Here is a 14,504-nt window from a genome sequence, read left to right on the forward strand (position 1 = left end):
CTTCATATTATTGAAATGTATTAGTAGCTATTGATGATACTGGTTTAGTAAAGTAGCAACTGTGGGTTCTCCTCTAAGATTCATGGCATAAAACCCCGGTGTAATTAATTGTTTAGCTTTCCTGAATCAGGCTCAATTTCTCCTCATATCGAGCATGTCAAGTCTACATAGAGAGTCGTTGGTTGCCATTAAGATCCGCATGCCACTATTGTAATGTTAGGGTTCTTGTCCTATGCTAGTCATCATAGCTGAGTATCATTATTATTGGTTGTTTCTCTCCTTTGCAATGTTACATGATGGCTTCAAGTACTCAAAGTTTAGTCCTCAGGGAAGAATCTTTCAGGTCAGTACCAGGTCAATAAATAAATGTATATAAAATAATTAACGAAAAAAGAGATCATGAGTTTAAAAGAATCAAGAGAAGATTTATGTGAGAATAGTGAAGAAGGAGAAGAAAGAGAAAATTATGAAATTATAATCTACAGAAATAAAATGAAATCTACAAAAGTAAAAATGCTATTGTTTTATTAATAATTATCAAACCTAAACAACTGTTTCTTCACTTTTACTGTTTATTAATTTATTTACTTATTTACATCCTGCTCACTGCACCCCTCCTAGTTGCCCATCCCCTTTTCCATTGAGTGGGTACTCCCCTCACCCCCAGTTATCCCCTGACACTGGCACTTCATGTCTCTAAGAGGCTAGGCACTTCCTCTCCCACTAAGGCCATGCAAGGCAACCCAGCTAGTAGAGCATATCCCATTTATAGGCAACAACTTTTTGGATAACCCCTGCTCCAGTTATAACATTAGTTTTAATCTGTAATTTATTTCATGAAAAAGAGACTTATAGCTACTAAAAGTCACACTATTATTTTTGAAACAATGATAATTTTATCATGAAAGGTAAAAACTTGGAGCTGCTTTGTAACCAAGTAGAATATTTAATCTTGGAAAAAAAACAAAGCGCTGAAAAATAAAATTTACATCCATATTACAGTCTAAAATAATTTAACTAATATTTACTGAGTGTTGGTAGTGCCTAAATAACCTTTTCTGAAATGAGGTTCTATATCCTTGCCTTTAAGGATTGTAGAGGCTAATAGTGCAGTGCATTAACAAGTATCTTATATCCTACATAGTAAGTTAATGATAAAGGGATAGCATTCAGATTGCTGAGGTAAAGAGAAAGCAGTTGTCACCAAATCCAGTAGCTTCTTCATGTGCTCATTGCCATCACAAATATTATTTAGTATGAGACCTAACTATCTTTACTCATGATTAAAAACAAGTGTGTTAATAATTTTCTATTCTAGCTACTTAGGACAAATTTGAAAAAAATAATTTTGACTTGATAGTGGTTCATTGACACTTCAAAATAATATTTTTTACTTACGAAGTTAAAGAAAGCATGCCTAGATATTATATATTTCTTAATATAGTTGATGCTCGGTATTGAACTCAGCATTTTGCACATGCTAGATGCTCTATCACTTGAGCTATATTTCCAGCTCCAGAAAGCATCATTTACTGATTGAATTTATATATTACTTTAGTTTCAAAATAAAAAAAAGTTTTATGAAAATAGATTTGTAAAAGATCACTCACAAGTCAGGTGCTAAATATATCAGGCGACAGTAAAGTTGTCACATAATTCTTTGGATAAACAATACTATGCTAAACAGTAGTAATTTCCAACATTTCAATTGTTGGCAACTGCTGATTTTGGATAATTCTTAGTTCACTGGTCTACAGATCAATGATACAGACTTTAAGATATGAAGTGAAGGGGTTGGGGATTTAGCTCAGTGGTAGAGCGCTTGCTTAGCGAGTACAAGGCCCTGGGTTCGGTCCCCAGCTCTGAAAAAAAAGAAAAAGAAAAAAAAAAGATATGAAGTGAAGCCTGATTTAACCAAAGACAGCTTGATGAAAAGGAAAAAGAATTTAGTATAACAGAGTCCCTCATTCTCATGGGTATAAATAGGTGTTCATTTATTTACTACATTTGAAGTCACTGGAAATTAAAGATGTAGATGGGTGAATGTTGTTTTTATTTTTGTTGAGTGACAATCTGAGTAGTTGTTTAACTTAAATCAACCCTGTTTTAGACTTTGAAGGTAATTTAAGTGTTAATTGCTTTTGAATAGGTTTCTGTTCTCACGGATTTCAGAATTTCCTTGACTAAATTTTAGGCTACCTAGTGATAATTGGAGAGACATAAGTATAAACAAGCCAATATGTTTTTACATATCAGACTACTAATACCCTTATGGTTTGGATGTCCAAAAGTTGATTCCAAGGTGAGATTGTATTATTGAGTAAAAACAAACAAACGAACAAACAAACAAGCACCCCTCATCTTTAACATGTGAAAAAATATGCTATCAATGTTTAATTGCATTTAAGTTTGACAAGCAAGATAATGTAGAAGTGATAACTTTTCTGAATAAATTCATGAAGGAAAAATTATCACTGTGCTTCTTTATACATAAAACATGAAGTACACTGAAATTTGAAGATTGCTAGTAATGAGTAAGAGAAAAAGGTGGTAAGAAAAATGAGTGGTGATGAAGTGTGGAATGTGTCTACTGTTTAATTTCTTTAGAGAGCCAGAGCTTGGATAGCAAAGACATGATGGATGAATATGCCGGCTTGCACTACTCAAAAAATATATGAAGGCTATCTTGAATTGGATAATCTACTCTCTCTAAAAAGTGAATTTTTTTTTCTGAGCAGATCTATCTTTGTCACTCTATGAGCTTAAGGCGTTCTTGACTTTATTGTTGTGAATTCTGTCTCAGTGACTTAGTAGGCTCATGACAGGTGTTCGTGAATCCTGTGTCCTGAGTAGTGATCACCTTTGTAAATGGACCAGAAAATACAAAAGATAATATGTACTAGCATGACCCTTTTCTTAATTAAGCCCAATTTCAAACTTGAATTTATTTTTTCTAATGTATCTTAGAAATATTTCTGCTCAGTGCTAATTGTTGATGGAATGTAAATAATAATAATAATAATAATAATAATAATAATAATAATAATAATAATAATAAATAATTGCTCACAAGGCTCATATATATAAAGCTTAATAATCAGGAAATGGCACTGTTTGAGGATTGAAAGTGTGGTCTCGTTGGAGATGATGTGGCACTGCTGGTAGACTTTGAGGAGTGAAAAGCTCAAACATGGCTCTGCTTCCTGCAGATCCACATGTAGAACTCTGAGCTACTTCTACAGCACCATATCTCCTGTGTGCCACCATGCTCCTTGCCATGATGAAAACCCTCAATACAAATGTTTTTTGTTGTTGTTTTAAGATTCTTTTTGTTATTTTGTTTTGTTTTGTTTTGTTTTAGTTGCTTTAGTTGTCATTGTTGTTACTTTACAAGAGTTGTTGCCATGCAGCCTTATCACAGTAATAGAATATTGAGTATGACAAAAATTTGAACCAGGAATTAGTGGGATGTTACCATGGTATGCCTTTTCCTGCTGTTTATTGTAGAAATACTGAATATTTACATTAGAAAAGGAGTTAGACACTTTAAGCAAGTCTTAATGAGACATTGTAGTAGAAGCATGGAAAACAAAGCTAAAGGTGTCTTAAACTGTGGATCTCAGCTCAAGAATTTCAGAGGGGAAGAGTATTAGTAAGTTGCCTGGAGACTGTAATATTTTGATAAAGAATATATTCTGCATTCTGCCCTTGCCTGATGCCCCAAATCTGCATAAGTCTAAACTAAAGTTTAGAATTAATGTCATTGGCAGATGATATTTCAAGACAGCCCATTTAACAGGGCCTTCTTTGGGACCTCCAGAACCTGAATTATGACAGGGACACATACGCACACACACATACACATACACATACTCATACTCATATTATGAAACAATATACCTAGCCTTGTTCCCAACAAGCTCATACCTTATTGATCAATTTATCATATTTTAAGTTCTACCAGATGGCTTTTTAGTTATCTTAACTTTTTCTTTATTGCCCCCTTCTCCAAGTCTCCCTGACAAATCCTCCCTTACTTCACTTTTTCCCATAATTCCTATCCTTCAGAGGAAGTCCCACCTTCTAGTTCCTGCCTTCAGTATAGGTCATCAGATTTTTAATAAACAAATCAGAAGGTGGGAAGAGAGATGTTATCAAAACACTGAACAAATGATGCTTAACAATATCAAATTCCAGCCTGTAATCAGATTACTGCTGGTTTAGAAATTTGTATAATCAGAGACAATTTTTATACCATGCATAAAAATATTACTCTAATGTCCTATTACTAACTTGGTTGTAGATCTTCATGAGATTTACAATGAAAAGGAACATGCCAAACAAGAGAAAAATGCAAAATATCCAGATTGAACAGAAAATGTAATGGAACTCTGTCCAGTCCTCAAGGAGATAAAATGTTTAAAAGCCTAATATGTAATAAAGGGAATGGTGTCCTCAGGGCGAGACTCTACTCAGCCAAGCTTCCTGTGAAAGGGAATTAAAAGAAAGCTTAAGTAATGATGGCAGCCATTAATAATTGTAAGCTGATCCAGAAGCAATTAAAAAAGGGAGTCATATTCTAGCTCCAACAAGCAGAACTTCCCAGCTTTGACTATGTAGTTTTGGCTTTAGAGTCAAGAATACAAGAGGGGTTGTAGAATCTCTCTCACCAGATATGGAAAGTCATCGAGGCTAGGCAGGTGTCAGGTATACTTGCACAGAGAACCAGAGAGGCCATTATGTGAAGCTGTGAGGGTGAATCCTGAATTTTGATGAAGATGCCAAGGTGTTGGTAATGCCACAGTTAAGAGATACTTGTCAGAGAGAGCTGCTGTGATGATGTGGAACCAGCCCAAGGGAAAGTAGATTGCTGAAGTCAGCAACCAATGCTAAGAGAAGTTGAAGATTTGAAAAGTGTTTCGACTTAAACATGGAGACCCAGAATTTGGCATTTGCTCTGCAAGTTTTGAACTTGATTTGGTTTAGTATTTCTTTCTATGCTCCATTTCCTTTCTTTTGTAATGGTAATATATATTCTGTGCTGCTTTTTGTTGGAAGTACATGATATTCTTTTGATATTGACTTTATAATGGTTGCAGTTAAGAAATGGCATGAGTTTCAGAAAGGACTTTGAACTTTTAAATAGCATAGATGCTGTGATAACTCTTAGGACTCTAAGTTGGACTGAGCACATTGTTGCATTATGATATGTCTACGAGCCTCTGGGGGCCAGAAGAAGAAGTTTAGTGATTTAAATATGAATGCCCTCAGTAGATTCATATATTTCGATGTTTAGTCATTGTGCTACTTTAAAGGATTAGGACATATGACCCCATTGGAGGAATATGTCACTGGGGATGGGGGTGGGAGGGTGAGGGAGTTGTTGGAGGTTTCAAAAGCCCAAACCAGGCTCTGTCCCTTTCTCATTTCCTGTTGCCTGCAGATCTGTATGTAGAATTCTTTGCTACTTTTCCTGTACCATATCTGCACTTATGCCACCGTACCCCTCGCAATGATTAAAATAGTCTAAACCTCTGAGATGAAAAACAAGTCCCAATGAAATCTTTCTTTTATAAGAGTTGCTGTATTCACGGTGTCTGTTCAAAGCAATAGAACACTGACTAAGACAGAGTCCAATGACAGAATAGAACAAAACAAAACTAGATTAATTTTACTAAATAAATAAATTAATCAATTAATTAATTAAAGAAGAAATTGAGAAAATATTATTTGACCCCACCTCCCTTTCCTCCTCTCCTTCCTTCCTCTTCTTGCTCCTTCTCTCCTTATCTTTCCCTCTCCCTCTTCCTCTCCCTCTCCCCACTTTCCGAAGTGTAAGGCCTTGGGAATAAATAGGCAGCTGTTCTACATTTGTAGGTATATATTTTGTTCCCCAAATATTTCTTAATCTATATCTTTTCAAATGCTTATAATTATATCAAGAGAAAATTGCATTATTAATTTCTATATAAAGATAAACCCTTAATACTGATGGGTTTTCATTTTGACAATATCAAAACTATGAAGGTTGATCTCATCCCAATTTGACATACACTACTGGAAACAAACAGTAGCTATGATTCCACTGAAATTCTTAGTCCAAAAGTAAAAACTGATAGTGGATTTAAGCATGTGTGAGAACAGTACTCTTGTTACTTATTTATATATTAACTTAGAGACTAAACCCAAATTTCAAAAACAGAAAGTAACTTAGCATTGCAGATAGCTACATCACAGGGGTAGAAATTACTTGCAGCAGCAAGGAAAAAGGGAGCAAAGATTTAATGTGTTTTGCCATCTGTGAGTAGTGTCTAAAGCCATATTTATGTCTCTCTGCCACTTCAGAAAAGCGAGCCTGAACAATCATCATGCTTTTTTATTTGACAGATGATGGTAGATGAACCAAATGAATTATTATACACTTTTGAATCTAGTGACTTAAAATGAGAAAGAAAAGATCCTTGATGGTGATTCTATTTACCATTATGGATGAATTATCTCTCACTTTGTTTTTTTTCTTTCTTTCTTCTGTGTGTGTGTGTGTGTGTGTGTGTGTTCATGTATTTATCGTTGAATTGAATTTACTGTCAAAGTTTCATCAGTGTATGCAGATGCGTGCTTCCCCTCTCTCCTTAACTCCTCACTTCCTCCATTATTCTATCCTATTCCTTCTCTTCTTTCTATGTTCCTTCCTTCTTTCCTTCCTTCCTTCCTTCCTTCCTTCCTTCCTTCCTTCCTTCCTTCCTTCCTCCCTTTCTTCCTTTCTTTCTTTCTTTCTTTCTTTCTTTCTTTTTTTTTTTTTTTCTTTCTTTCTTTCTTTCTTTCTTTCTTTCTTTCTTTCTTTCTTTCTTTCCTTTTGTTGAGATAGGGTCTTGAAATTTAACCAAGACTAGCTCTAACATTCTCTTTGATGCCTAAAGGGTGAGGCAACAAGAACACAAACAAGCACACTCACTTTCCAAAACTCTCAAGCAGTTGTTCGAGGCAATATTACAACAGAATTAGCAGTAAAGTCTGATTTTGAATTGCAAATCCAATATGAACTTTGGCTAATGAAATAAGCCTACTTCCTTCCATTGATATATAAAATTTAGTACTAATTTAAATCTTTGGATTAACATTTTATGTATGCTTTTTATTATATATTTTTGATATAATACATGTAATCAAGTTAGGATTTAATACCAACTTGGTTGGATGCAATAAATCTAATTTTTTGGTTTACTGTTTTTAACTTATCATTATCTTCTTTATTTCACTGCAATTACACATGTTTGAAACATCCTGCTTTTAGCCTCTTTGAAACAGCTGCCCTTCATTCTTTTTCTTAAATTTTTTAATACAATCTTTAGTATCAATCTATATTAGGTTATAACACAGGGTATACTGTTTTGTGTATAGTCTTTGCGTTTCTCCAAAATAAGATAGTAAAGATGTCAGCAGGAGAGAGAAGTAGCAAAAAGAAGTGTGTGTGTGTGTGTGTGTGTGTGTGTGTGTGTGTGTGTGTGTGTGTGTGTGTGTGTGTAAGAGATAGAGGGGGAAAGAGGGAGAGGGGGGAGGGAGAGGGAGAGAGAGAAACAGAAACAGAGAGATAAAAGTTTTTTCTCCTGGGTACATAGATTCATTATCTAAGTAATAAGATCCTCTGTCTCATACATTTCTTCAAGACTATTTCTTTGAAGGAAAGATTTTCTTTCTATACACAAACACACACACACACATACACACATACTAAAATTTATTTATTTTATAAAATAAATCACTCCCAGGCATGAACTTGATCAGTCCTTATACCTGGCTTTTGTTTGTTTGTTTTTGTTTTTGTTTGCTTGTTAGTGTTGTTGTTCATTTGAGACAGGGTTTTTTTGTTTTTGTTTTGTTTTGTTTTGTTTTGTTTTGTTTGAGGAGGAAAGGGTTTATTTAACCTTATGCTTCAAGGAAAACAGTCCAGTTTTGAGGGAGGTAAGAGCAGGAAGGTATAGCAGGAACCTGGAGGCAGGAACTAAAGTTAAAGCCATGGAGGAACATGGCTACTGGCTTGCTCCTCCTGGCTTCCCAGCCTGCTTTCATCTACAATCCAGGATCCCTTTCTAGAAGGACACTGCCCACAAGAAGCTGGGCTCTTCCATATCAACCACTAATCAAGAAACTCCCCCGCAGGCTTACAGAGGCATCTTCTCAATTGTGTTTCCCTCTGCTCAGAAAACGCCAGCTTGAGTCAGGGTTTCACACTCCCACTATAGCCCATAGCAGCATGGCGCTCTCGTTAACTCAATCTCTTAATTTGCTAGGAAATGGTTATGAGCTAATATTCTTGGCTTTGAAAATGTTTTGGCATGCAAATGTTGTCAGACAAACTTCTTTTAGTTCACCAGGATCGATCACAGCACATCTTGGCCACACGCTTGCAGAAAAAACAAAAATACACATTGTCTTAATTTTTTTAGACTTCAGAGTTAACAATCAACCTAGATTTTTATATAAAACTAGACTCATTGATGATAGTTTGCTTCATAGTGATGTTTTTTGAAATAAGCATAAAACTTATTCAGAGAAAATTATATATATATATATATATATATACATGTTTCTATTCATGGAAAAGGTATTTATATTCAACTAAAATAGAGAATATATTTAAAATAGTCACAAGAGCACCACTGCATACATCTTAGACAGCATATGAACAATGCTGAGAATCACATGGGATAAATAATTAGAATTAAGTAACTAGACAAGATCAAAGAAATAGGTAATAGAAAACTGGTATAGTAATCTCTTTATGCCATGTGTCCAGACTGAAACACTTGACTCTTAAGAACATAAAAGTTAGTTTGAAAAACCTGTATACTTACTTAGCAGTAATTCATTTCTAAGGTCATGGAAGTTAGAGCCAGGCTTTGCAAAGTAATGAACCATGTGTATGTGATGCAACAACCTTAAATGATTTTGTTAAGCAATCATTTTTCACAGAAGTTGGTAGAGTGCTTACTAAGACAAAACGATAGATGAGAAACATTTTTTAACTTGGATACCGCTAGATGCCTTAAAAATGATTTATTACTCGCATTTCAAAACCACGCTTGATAGACTGTACACTGAAAACAATGTGCATACCTCCTGTTTTTTCATCATGTTGTCACTGTTAATTGGTGACTAGGCTGTCTAGACAGCGCTCAGACACCCTGCAAAGATTTTTAGTTTCTTTGGAGGTGAGAAGGAACACAAGGGATGTTAACTATGTTATGAACTGAAATGAACAACTTAACCTGATTAAATTTAAATGTGGCAATAACGTGAATACTAAGATAAAAGATCTATAACTTCACATGACTTCCATTTTATTGTAGCACTTGTCAAATGTAGTACAAATGAGAATATATTAATGTATCTCAATTTTCTGGGAATTATAATCAATGTACCTGAGTTATACAACTAAAAAAAATCTAGGAAACCGGCATTTTTTAAATGTATTTGCCTTAGTTTTTCTATTGCTGGGTAGAGACACCATAATCATGACAACCCTTATAAAGAAAATATTTCATTGGAGCTGGCTTACAGTTTCAGAGATCTAGTCCATTATCATCATGGCAGAAAGCATGGAGAACATGTAAGCATGGATATGCTGGAGAACTGAGAGTTCTATATCTAGATCTAAAGATAACAGAAGTGAATGCCACAGTAGGCCTAGCTAAAGCATATGAGACCTCAAAGCCTGCCCCCATAGTGACACACTTCTCCCAACAGGGCCACATCTACCCCAACAAGGCCACACCTACCCCAACAAGGCCATACCTCCTACTAGTGCCACTCACTCTCAAACACAGAAGTCTTTTAGGAGTCATTCTGATTCAAACCACCACAGAAATTCTCCTTTAATTGGATGGATGAAACTTAAAATAAAAATTGCCTATGATAATTTTATTACATAGTTTCATTTTTCTATGTATGAGAGTGCATGTTTCATGAATGTGTTCCATGTGTACATGATTCATAAAGATGCCCCCAAATGAGTCAGATATGCTGGAACTGGCTGCAGAGGCATCTGTGAGTTGTCAAATGTGGGTGCTGGGAACTGCACACAGGTCCTCTGGAAGAGAAGCAAATATTCTTAGTCACTGAGCTATATCTTCATCCACTGAACTTCATCTTGAGAAATAATTCTAATGAAAAAGCCAGGCAAATATGCAAATAATTGTAGTATAACTACTAAAACATAACAAAGAAAATAATAAAGGAGATTCATTATTTTCAGTGCCTACTAAAATCAAAAAAAAAAAAATACTTGTTTCTCATTCAGAAAGAGAACTGAGACAAAGCCTTGATTATATCACTGACTACATTGGAAAAAGCTCTTTTAAATGGTATCATTTAACCATGTATAAATCCATAGCCATACAGTTTACATTCTACATCTCGTTTTTGACTCTAATAAAACCTTTCTCATCTAAAGTGCTATATATTTGATTTTATAGAATTTGTTGAGTTTTCCTAACACAGAAAGTTACTTGATGACATTTTGTTGTGTTTTCATGGTCATATTTCTTTTCTACACTTTAAAAAAATTTTATGTTTAAAAGGTGTGTATATTTGTTTACATATGTGCACTCACATGCTGTGTCTCCAGATGCCCTGGAGCTCTACAGAGAAGGGCGTTCTCTTAACTGCAGGGTCATCTCTCCTGCTCCAACAGCTTTACTCAAGGACTATTCTTATTTTTTTATTTTTCTTTTTTTTCTGGCACGTTGAAGACATTACTGAGAAGAAAACTAACATATCAGTAAAATCAATGGTGTTGAATACCCACACTGTAGGAAATGACACTTGGGTGAATGTGAGAAATCATCTCTGGGTGGTCAGTGGGGAACCCTCATAATCGATTGCTTGTCTTTATCCTATGTGTACACTGCTTATATTCAAACACAGCTAGAGACTGATCAAGCCACATTGTTCCCATGCTCTAATGAAATTCCCTGCATTTGTGTACAATTTAGTAACTGAATAAAAATAATATAAAGAGATATATCAACATAGAAACTCTGAAGAAATAGTTGTTACACAAAACTAACAATTGAAAGCAATCAAAGCATTAGTAGGCTTATTTCCAGTGTGTTTCAAGTATTTCTGTCAATTTCTCATTTCCAACAAGAAAACACAATCTGTTGTGTTTCATTGGCTTTTAAAGTCTCATAAAAGGTAAAATAATTCTCTAGTATGCATTTATTCCCAGGAAGAGTTTATTTGTGAATTGAATGTGCTTAGGGTCACCTTTTTGACATTATGGAGGGTTCTGGATATACCCTTTAGCAGCTAACAAAAGCCTGTCCAGATTCAAGAACAAAATACCAACAAACCATGGAACTTGTAAAACCAGTATGTTTTTGTCTCTGAAGCGAGATTCTTTATCTGTACTATTGTGATTCAGATAAGTTCGATAAAAAAATGTTCTTTCAAAACAAAACACATTTGTTTATTTGGTTTGATTTTAGTGTCCTTTATACATAGAATTCCAATACACAACTTATAATGTTTACAATAATTCTCTTCCAATTGAAAACTATTGTAGTGTTAGTTGGAGCAAAAGGAGCCATGAACTTTCTGACTGTGGATGGGTACATAAATGACAAAGACAGTTTGCTATTTGTCAACTCCTTAAATGATGGTGTTAGCAGTTTTTAACCTAAATTATTTGTTATCTATTCTATGGCTTGCAGAGTTAGTTTCTTTTAAACTGTGCAGATTTCTGGCTTCTCCTCTGCACACATGTGGCTAATTTTTTAAAAAGCAGAGTTTTGAACTTCTTCACTAATGACTTTTAACTGCAACATACATCTCCAGCAGTCTCATGACATCACCAGGGTCAGCACAGAGCCTTTACTCTGATAGACTTCTTGTTTATAAAATTTCCATTGCTTTCCCATTGAAAGTTATTATACCATTTACAGTAAAAAAAAAAAAAAGACCAGAATAAAAATGAATGCAATTGAAAGTTAACTTATTTAACTCTAGGAGCCTGAGGCCAGTTATTAGTATTTTAAAAGGAAGGTATCTGTGGTGAAAATATGATCAGGTGGTAGAAATCCTAGAGACAGAGTTTAAGTTCTGAATTCAAAATCTAGCTTCTAACAAAATCCTGACCTTTTGTAGTCTTCATGGCTTTCAGATCCAAAGCCCTTCTTCCCCCAAAGGGCAGTGAAATTGACATTGTTCTAAACAAACAAACTTAGACTAGGTAAACAGTAGGTTTGTAACTGTATAAATAAGCCTAAAGGCTTACTAGAAGGGCAGATCTTTTAAAGTGATTTCTGTTTTCCAGGAACCACCCTTAACCTTCCTCCAAAGTTCAACTACCTCTGGTAAGGACAACTAGTTCTTTGGTACCCTGAATGAGCTCAGATTGAAACCCTGCTGAATGTCATATAAACTCTGCTTGTTTTCCCACCATTTAACAATTCTCTCTGCCTGCCACCACTGCTTCTCAAGAGAAGTCTTCGCAGTTTGATCCCCAGTAGATCTATATCTCTCCCCATATAGATGTCTAGTTCTGTCTTTCAATGAATCACTTTTTATATGGTGCCATTAAGCTGATATTTTTTAACTTCATTATCAAGTCTTCTGCTTAAGTAATTAAGTTAGTTTCTCCCATGTTTTTAAATGACCTGACCTTCAAAAGGCTGTTTCACCTGTAATTATAATATTTTCACTAAAAATAATTCTCTGACTACATTCGTAGAGTTTCTTTGATACTTGAAGGCTAGGAGTGCAACATTAAAATAGTTATTTAAAATTACTTTAAAAGCTAAAATAGGGTAAGAATTTCATCTTAAAAGTCTTTATAATAATATCATACTAATAGATGAAAAGGAACCTCAATTGATTATAAACAAAATTAAATTAAGGTGATCATAAATAACTGGTTTTTTTTCATACTATACTTACATATATCAATACTGCTCAATACTACTGAGTTGGAATTTAGTTTTAAAAAAGAAGCTCTGACATGGAATTATGAGACAAGGGACTTCCAATGACGGAACTTTGGATTCAAATGTTGAATTTGATTTCTGCAGCCCAGCCTTAAGTGAGACTCCCTTGGAAAAATCAAAATTTTCTTTTGCAAATGATTGCAAGAGGTTGGGGATTTGGCTCAGAGGTAGAGCGCTTGCCTAGCAAGCGCAAGGCCCTGGGTTCGGTCCCCAGATCCGGAAAAAAAAAAAAAAGAGATAGCTTCAAATCATAGTTATGAGGGTACGTGTCTGGGTTCCCTTTTAGCTCTAAGACCCCATATTTTACAGACCCATGTAGCTCTGTTCATGTTGTCTCAATCTTTCTGAGTTAAGGCAAGTTTATACCATGTTGTATGTTAGAAGGCCTTGTTTTCGTGTTGCCTTCCGTTCCCTCTTACTCTTACACACTTTCTGCCTCTTCCACAGGTTTCTCTGAATCCTGATGGGAGGGATTTGGTGAGGTCACAAGGGTCCTAAGAAAAACACTTAGCAACCCAGGGTATTGTCAAATTCGTTTCTCTCCTCAAACTGACACACATGCCCTATTACTGAAGATAACACTTACCCCACAGTATTCCTGTGCACCATCAAAGGACAACCATAAACAACAATCCATTTACAAACTCCTCAAACTACATGCTCTACTGCCTGGGAGACAGCTAGTGTGATTGTGTAACAAAGACTTAAGGTCTAGAAAATGATGGGGAACCAAAACCTGCTACTGTTCTGGGTGACAAAGGATCTCGACAAGGCAGTCCAGGGACCCAGGATAAAACCAAATACTACTGTTCTCCTAAGGGAAAATCACTATTAAATGACTCCTTTTCACATCCTGCTGTTCTCACAGATCAGTGCCCTCCTCAGACATCATCAGAGAACTTCCACGTGCAGTAGATCGGAACAAATACAGAGACCTGCAGCCAGGCAATGTGAAAAGAATGTGAGAGTTTGCAACACTCGTATCATGTTGCTAATGAGTTCATTAATAAATAGTCTAAATTCTTCCCACAGTATCGACTAAACTAAGAGTAAGATTAACTAAGAATAGATTCTATTATTGGTTGTTAGCACTTATAGTCTGCTAAATTTACAAAAGTGTATAAAGATCTTTTCTTCACATGGTTCTCACATGTAGTGATTATAGCCACATTTTGTATTTGTGGATCACAAATAAAAATAAAATTCTACCCTTTTAGGGACTTTGGAACATGCAGTGTAATATTAATTGTAAAAACAATCCATTTTGGGAACTGGAACAATTTTCTTAACAATAAAAGCCTAAACATATATGGTCTATTGGGGTACTTTCAGAGAAGCAAGGAGAGTGTAGGGTATAATAGAAATTTCCACTTCTATGGACATACTGTTCTACAATATCAGCACCATGATGCTTGAATTTGCACACATCTCTTACATTTAAGTAATGTGAGACCATTTCCTATAAACAGCATATTCTGTCCAACAATGTAAAATTCTAAAAAAAAAACAAGCAGGAAA

The 14,504-nt window shown here is 35.1% G+C and overlaps 1 protein-coding gene across 2 annotated transcripts in view; it reads right to left on the bottom strand.

Annotated features, from left to right (window-relative positions):
- Positions 1–14,504, bottom strand: part of Csmd3 (CUB and Sushi multiple domains 3) — a 1,591,133-nt gene that overhangs the window by 209,381 nt on the left and 1,367,248 nt on the right. The window lies entirely within an intron of this gene.

The sequence above is a fragment of the Rattus rattus genome, chromosome 1 (assembly GCF_011064425.1).
Source record: "Rattus rattus isolate New Zealand chromosome 1, Rrattus_CSIRO_v1, whole genome shotgun sequence".
Taxonomy (NCBI): domain Eukaryota; kingdom Metazoa; phylum Chordata; class Mammalia; order Rodentia; family Muridae; genus Rattus; species Rattus rattus.